Source organism: Littorina saxatilis, unplaced genomic scaffold, assembly GCF_037325665.1.
Source record: "Littorina saxatilis isolate snail1 unplaced genomic scaffold, US_GU_Lsax_2.0 scaffold_853, whole genome shotgun sequence".
NCBI lineage: Eukaryota > Metazoa > Mollusca > Gastropoda > Littorinimorpha > Littorinidae > Littorina > Littorina saxatilis.
The window spans coordinates 220-8,108 of NW_027129505.1; the positions used below are offsets into that span (position 1 = coordinate 220).

The window sequence follows — 7,889 nt, forward strand, 5'->3', positions numbered from 1 at the left end:
AACTTAAGATTTTGCCTTTAAAAGAAAGATTTAAATCAAATAAAGGCGTGCTCCTTCACAAAATCCTTTCCGGCCATGCACCGAGTGCTTTCATTACAAAACTTAAAGCCAAACCAAGCCAAAAATTCAACGTCCCCATTCCGCGGATAGATCTCTTTAAATCAAGTTTAGCTTATTCTGGCAGCATTTTGTGGAATTCTCTCCCGGAATCAGTTCGAGTCCCAACAAGTCTCAATACTTTCAAAAAACACCTCTCATTACATTTAATGTCAAATTACGAAAAGTCACAGTGATGGAAGACTTCGTTCTGATTATTTTCATATTGATCATATCTGTCCATAAAGCATCAGTGTTTCATAACGCAAGAATGTATGTATAGCCTACAACGTGTATATAGTCATGTGAATAGTTTTTCTGCCTTGCTTATCTTTTGTAATTGTTTTACGTCTCTGGGCGAGGGCTGGTTGAAAAGAAGCTCGTTTATATTGCTTATGCCACAACCCTCGCAAAATAAAATTTGATTTGATTTGATTTGATTTGGCGCGTACACAGTGGACAGCTTTCCATGAAGACCCGTTTCTTCAATCAGGGCTGAGGTGCACGAAGATCGAAGCGGGTGACAACCATTGGGTGGTAACTTGGTGAGAGTTGTCACCTTCTTGGGGGCTAACCGACTTGGGTCACTCCCTCCCACTTGGTCGCGGTGCACGAAGCCGTCTCGGTCATTTACCCTACTGTGTCGGAGGTTATAAATAGATTCGGGAAAGTGACTTTAGTGGCCTTAGTGCGCATGCGCTGATCATGATGTTTACCGTGGAGCCATCGGGAATCCAAGGGAAACGTGACTATAATTATCAGAAAAGGGAAGGGCAGTGACCAAAAATAAATGATACAATATTTGTAAATGTGGATAAGCACTGAGGCGAAAAACTAACGTGTGTCTGTTTTTGAGCGCTTTTAGGGCACATCAATTAGGGTTGGGGTTGGGTGAAGAGGGAGATGCAAAACAAAAACAAAAACTACTGTGAATTTTGGTTATTTTTATCAAAATTCTCTTTGTTTTATAAAGTTATATCTGAGGTTTCACAGATTTTCAATGTGCACTGATACACTGGCCTCGAATGAATCCCTCGGTAATGCTTTTAGGTCCACGACCGAACCAAAATCATCCTGTTTCTTAATGTTTTGAGCAATGGGTCTTTTTTTCTTTACCTTTTAATTCAGCTTCATTCTACTCAGAAGAATTTCTTTCAATGTGATGACAAAAACATTAGATAGACGTTTGCTCGGAGAACGTTTGTCAACACAGCAACATTTTTTAAAAAAAAGGAGGACGATATAGATTGTTAAATAAAAGGATCTGTGCTTTAGCATTCTGTCTCATCGTCATTGTTAACTGTTGCACTTGACACACACACACACACACACACACACACACACACACACACACACACACACACACACACACACACACACACACACACACACACACACACACTTTTGCTCCAGTTACAATCATGTACTTTGTAAGGCTTTATTCAAGTTTGTCTCTTGTTCTTAAACATCCGAATTCAAAGCACACGTCTGAGCTGAGAATATATACATGAATGTCTGCCGCCATTCAATGTGAAATAATGTTGATTTGTGATCCAAACACTTCCGAAAAATGCTGGTTCGTGTGTCTTCAGTCAACCGGCGCCGCATCATCACAACTCCACCCCTGCCTGCCTGCAAAAATACAAACATAGATGGTGACACACAAAATTCAACCCAATTTTTGTTTTTATAATTTCTACATCCGTTGACCGAATTATTTATCATTTGGTGTTTATTAACTAGGCCTACAGCTTATGCATGACGAAGGTCAACAAAGTTGTGAGTTTACATGTTAAATGGAGGGGTACTTTGGAACACTTTTGAAAGAAGCTAAAAAATCGGACCATGAAACCTACACAGGAAACTTCGTGGAATGGTGATGAACAAAGTGAAATTCATGCACAACAACCATGAAGATATTCGCCGAACACGATTGACTGGAAAAAGTATCCCTTCATGGTAGAGTCACACTTGCGCAAAATTAACCGATGACAGGAACGCAATCCTCTATGGGGATGCCCTCCTCCTGCCTGTAATGGCTGTACTCAAGTCACTGATTGTCTAAGGTTGTTTATGGTATACTACGTCCTTCAAATAACCCCAAAAATATCAATCTTGAAGAATTAAATCGGGTTCGTTAGTCTACCGCTCCATTTTAAACCTCGAACTGTTGAGTCCATCCCCGAATTTGGATTCTTTTTCGAAAGACAACCAAAGTCAGACCATTTCACCTACAAAATAGCATCTTTCGGGACTAGTCATGCCGAAGCTGAAATTAATGTACATCAAGTATGAAGTATACGAAATACCCTTACTTTCTTGCAGACACCTCAGTTAGCTATCATGCATGCAACTGACTCAAGAAGTCTCACTGGGGAGTTGGAAACCTGTGTCGTCTTCAGCCGATTAATAAATTACAATAATTATATCAGTAAACACACACACACACACACACACACACACACACACACACACACACACACACACACACACACACACACACACACACACACACACACACACACACACACACAGAATTACAGTCAGCATTGCAAAAAATAAAGATGAATTTTCTTATGCATAATGCCAAAGAAGGCAAATTAGTCTGATTTTTGAATTTAAACGAATGATGCAAACAGCGCTACATACCTTGTTCATATCCTGTTCTGCAATGTGGGCTGGCGTATATGTTTAATTAGCCCATTAAACATATCCTAGCGGTATAAACTGAAAGAGATCAAAATCAGATAACATTAGGAAAATGATACCGCTTGCAGAAACAAAACACAAGAATGCATACTTCTTTCATTTTAGCCAGTCTGAAAAATTCATGTTCGCCAGTGTAAAAACTTACATGACATTTCCACGAACAGCTTCTATACAAAAGTATGCCCTTGCATTGGGAACTTCGTGGGACTCGAGAAAGGAAAAGAAATAATAGCTTAAAAACTATTCGATCTTGTGTTGTTATCCTGCAATTGAATAGATGAAAAATCCATGCGTCCTTAAAAGGCACAGTCCTTTCCATGCAAACGATTTGGCTCAACCCAAACCTGGCGATGCTTTTACGTATAATAAGACTTCCCCTTTCCCAAGACACATGACAAAATTCAACAGCCTGAATCAGTGAATGCTTTGTGTGCACAACAAATTGTTATCCTTTATTTTTTTGCGAATTCACTTCATTAACAAAAAACTTGTAAAAAAACACAAATTCACCAAATTCCAGCTGAGCAGAACTGCTTTCACAATAAGGACTGGGCCTTTAAAGGTACGTTCCTCATCATATTACCCAGTATATCAGACACCACATTGTCATGTTTGTCCAGGTTTTTACATGGAAAAAATAAAACTTTATTTTAACATGGGCACATACGTCTGACTTCTTTTGGTGGAGATTGGAGGATGTGCGATTCATTTCCTACTAGGCACTGGTGTCAACATGTGAAATTCATGAAGCGAAATGTTTTCACTATACACAGAACATAACCAGGCTATCAAATGTGTGGTCTATGTTCAAGTCAGAATGATGCCCTCATTTTTTTTTTAATTTGAGAGATCTGTGATGTCTGACATTTTGGTTCAAAATGTAAGGAATTTATACTTAAGCTCTAATGAGTAAAATTTGTCTTGTCAAAAACCAAAAGCATAGTCCTTCCTCTACATGCAAGACTTTCTTTTATCTGTGCATCTTCATTTAGTACAGCAAACAAACAAAAACATCACACTCTGCATAGCGAAACAACTTGCAAAGAAAACCTCACAATCTTTATTGGGAGAAAGCCCCTGACTGTTGCAATGTTTTATGCATTAAAAAAACCACTGAAACTGTGTGTTTGAATTCTTCAGTTTTATTAGCTATATGTGTTTAAAAAGTTACCTTGATCATTCTGACATGCTGTGGCTCAAATCACATCTCAGACAATGTTGTAGACTCCATAGATCTATAGACGTTGAGGCGCATGGAAGAACTGCATTCTGTGGAAACACAAAACATATACACAGAGGAAGAACAAGTCACAACAACTTTTAGCAGCAGCAACAGTATATATGATTTTATTAGTGTGGTGTTCGTGATCTAATGAGTTGGGGGGGGGGGGGTGGACGGGGTGGGGTGGGTGGGGGGGGGGTGGATGTGAGAAGGCTAGTTGGGGAACCGGGGGAGGTTTGATATTAGTCAGCATTGTCATTTAAATGTAATGACTGGTACAATGTTTAATGTATTTGGAAAACAACAACACTGCAATGTATAATGTAAACCAACTTCTGCATGACAAAGATCAGGTAAACAAAAAAAAGTTACCTGTTTCATTCTGGAAACCTTTTGGTCCCATCACATACTGTAGTGATTAAAACAAAAACAGGCATTTTAATGGACAAAACGAATTATGTGGATAGGAAAAACAGTAAGAAGAACAGGCGCAGCAAAAAAGTCAATAATCTTACTCCAAATAACACTATCACAGATTCAGTAACTGAACCCCAGTTAAGTGTTAGTGATTCAAATGACTGAATTTAAAACAGGGAGAGAGAGATTGTGAATATATTTGTGTGTGTGTGTGTGTGTACAGGGTAAATGCAGAGCCATTGATTGGAAACAAAAACGTGTTACCGTTAAATATCAACAGTTATACAACATAAGAGGCAATGGAAAAGTTGGATATGGATATGAAAATATATGTTGCAGGTGGAAGAGGGGAGGGGGAGAGGGTCTTTGTTGCTTGCAGTTAATAAGCAACTAAGGCCAGCTGTTGTTCTGGGTGTAACCTTGTAATGTTTAAGCAAACATGTTTGTGGATCACCTTCTGCATTTAGATCTGTTTGAGTATTTGCAAAGTTACCTTGATCATTGTGGCATCCTCTTGATCCCATCACATCTGAGACTATGGCCTGTAGACTCCATGGTCAGACGCTGGAGTGATAACAAGGTCATTCTGAAAAATTGAACATAATTATGCAGAGAGGGGGCAAGGATAGGGGGGTGGGGGCAGGGTTGAAGGTTGGTTACAGTGCTAGTTGGACATGAGAGTGTTATGGGGTGAGGATGGTGCTGATATTAATAAGCATAATCAGTTAAAGCTCACAACTATCTTGATCTTCACAGACATGAATTGCATAATGAATCCACAAGCATGTACCTTTATTTTTGCCCTTGAGTTATAGGTGGAAGGAAATGTTGAGTGGTAAACACAAGTTGTATTGATCACTGGGTCAGCCTGTGGTCAGTCCCCTTTGATCTGCAGATTGCATCAGCATAAACAAACACAACGTCATCATCGTAAACAGCCTGAATGGTCAATCATGAATCTAAGAATACAAACACTGGATCTAATTTGAGAGTCTGCAAACGAGTCAGTTTGAAGATTCAATGAAAATCTGGCAGTCAATGAAGCAGATAGATCTGGCCTTGCGCTTGTGTTTGCAAGCAGATACATGTTTGAACATCCCTTATCTTAACGTTATCATTCAACAGATTGATATTTTGCCTGACGATTTTCCTGCCGATGAGCTAAACAAACAATGAAAATAACAGAAGTGGTAAGATTTTGAAGACGAAATTCAGTCATACAAACAAACTCAACAGAAATAATCTAGTTAACTAGATCTACTGTACAGCTTTCGACAAAATCAACGCATTTGCATGCCTTAGTCATTCCTGCTTTGATTCCAATAATTCTACATGATCGTAATGCACAAAAAATACGAAAACGAGCTGATCGAAATGAGTAACACTGCCTCACCTGCTATGATTGTACTGTGAAAGCGAAGGTCGTCTGCGATTCGAGATTTCAAAGTCGAACAGCGGCGTTTCTGCACTCTCAGCGGTTATCTTGCTTGGAAATGTGAAAAGCATGACTTGAAATCGAACGGAAGGCACCATTCTACCTTTTCGTTTGGGCGTTGTTTTTGTAAAATCTCCGAAAATGTCATTTCGAAAAAGGCGGTCGCCATTTTTTTGGGTGCCAACTTCTTTGAGTGGGGCTGCTAGCTAGCTGGTCCAAACGGGAGCCTCCCATTCGGTACGCAACCCTGGGAAAAAAGCTTCGTGCACCCCGACCGGGAAGGAGCGGACCGACTTGGGCAGATCTCCCATTGGTTGTCACCCACTTTGGCTTCGTGCACCTCAGCCCTGGTGACCAATACACGCCAGGAAACTCATTTTCAGATGAAATGGTCCAAGGCGAAGGACGGTGTGTTTAAGGTCGCTGCCATCTGGCTCACTGGAGATGATGCCAAGAGCTTTCCACCATAAGGAATGTCAACACAGGTGTCGTGTTGCTGCGCTTTGCATGAGCACAGATGAAATGCAGGGTAGAAAATATGCACGTGGTGTCGCTGGTATTGAAGGTATTCGATCATCGGCATAAATATTATAGAAGACAGTCTTGAATAGCTTCCCTTGTGAATGGCTTGCATGAAACCAGACCAAGAATGTCTGTTGGGTTGCAACAGCCAGCAAGCTTTCCACAGCAGATCCACCTTTGATATTACTCCTGCAAATAAGTGTTCAAGATGTTCAAATTTCGCACTTTTCACTATTCTTCTGGCTTGACGTCAGTTCTTCTTCTGATCCTGTCTGTTTTCCCGATGGTCGGAGTGACAGTAGCTATCATTCCCATCCCATGAAACGTGTTGCACCAGTCAAGTGTTGTTGTTTTGTGGTCAAGGTTGTCTTCAAGATACTGTGTAAAGTGGCCATCAACTTGAAACGCAACGTTGTTTTCTGAAACGGCAGCATTCATTTCATAGGTAAGAACCTCCTTGTACGATGAACAGAATCCCAGAAAATACGATGTGTCAAAGAGAAAGTTTGAATCAAAACAGTGATGCATTTGCACAGCTAGTCCGATTTGTAGGGGACACAGCAACAATCGTGGGCGATATGCCTGCGCATAATTGCCAGTCCAATCGATGAGACTTTCACGCTGGTTTTCCTTTCCACTGAAGATATTTTCAAGAAGAAGCTGTAAGGACTTTGGAACAAACTCTAAGTTGGCGCCACTCGATGAAATGTCATAATCACTGGGGTATATTGCACTGCTCTTATGTCACTCTTTAGCAGGTCTGCAGCGGTTTTGAGAATCAGGTCCTTCTGTGCATCCTCATCTGTGACCTTTTTTGCATAAACGTTATGCAGAATTGAAGATGCTGTCTTCCTGCATGTTACGACATTTGACTTGCCGTTCACGTCCGTGACGATGAGCTGCTCACCAAAATAATTGTGTAGTTCTAGCTTCATCGTCGGATGGCTATAAGCATCATCTGTAAACTCCTTCTTTTGATAATCAAGTCGTTCACTATGTTCGTTGTCATTTTGAACCAGGTAGGTAGCAACTTTCTCAAACGCTTCAGCTTTCCTCCCGTCTTTTGGTCGACCAAGTTTCACCTGTTTGTTGCCTTGATGCAACTTAGTAAACTGAGGTGGTCTTTTCCTGCTCCGAAAGCAAAGACTACATGGTAGATTTCGTCAGCAGCTGGCAAACCTGATACAAACTCCAGTCTGCTTCGTACCGTGTCTGCCCATTCATCATCGCGCTGATAACAAACTTGAACAATGTGCGTTCAAAGTCAAGTGTCCCAATAAGTTTTGCTTCCTTTATCGCAAAAAAGGCAACATTTAGCAAAGTCAAAACATTTTTTCTGTGAGGCAAATTCTGTGCAACAATTTGATGAAGAGTTCTCTTTTTATATTTAGTCAAGTTTTGACTAAATATTTTAACATCGACGGGGAATCGAAACGAGGGTCGTGGTGTATGTGCGTGTGTCTGTGTGTGTGTGTGTGTGTGTGTGTG

The 7,889-nt window shown here is 40.5% G+C and overlaps 1 long non-coding RNA gene across 4 annotated transcripts; it reads right to left on the reverse strand.

The window, feature by feature from the left end:
* Positions 1 to 1,520: 1,520 nt before the first annotated feature.
* LOC138957757 (uncharacterized) lies at positions 1,521 to 6,449 on the reverse strand. Of its 4 annotated transcripts, XR_011453168.1 has the most exons (7): positions 5,838 to 6,449; positions 5,235 to 5,333; positions 4,938 to 5,030; positions 4,400 to 4,436; positions 3,977 to 4,074; positions 2,746 to 2,823; positions 1,521 to 1,728 (listed from the first exon to the last, which is right to left on the reverse strand). It is a non-coding gene; the product is annotated as an uncharacterized lncRNA (long non-coding RNA). The 4 variants fall into 4 exon arrangements; XR_011453171.1 differs by lacking the exon at positions 4,400 to 4,436 and having other exon boundaries at positions 5,838 to 6,448; XR_011453170.1 differs by lacking the exon at positions 2,746 to 2,823 and having other exon boundaries at positions 5,838 to 6,446.
* Between the last annotated feature and the right edge of the window lie 1,440 nt (positions 6,450 to 7,889).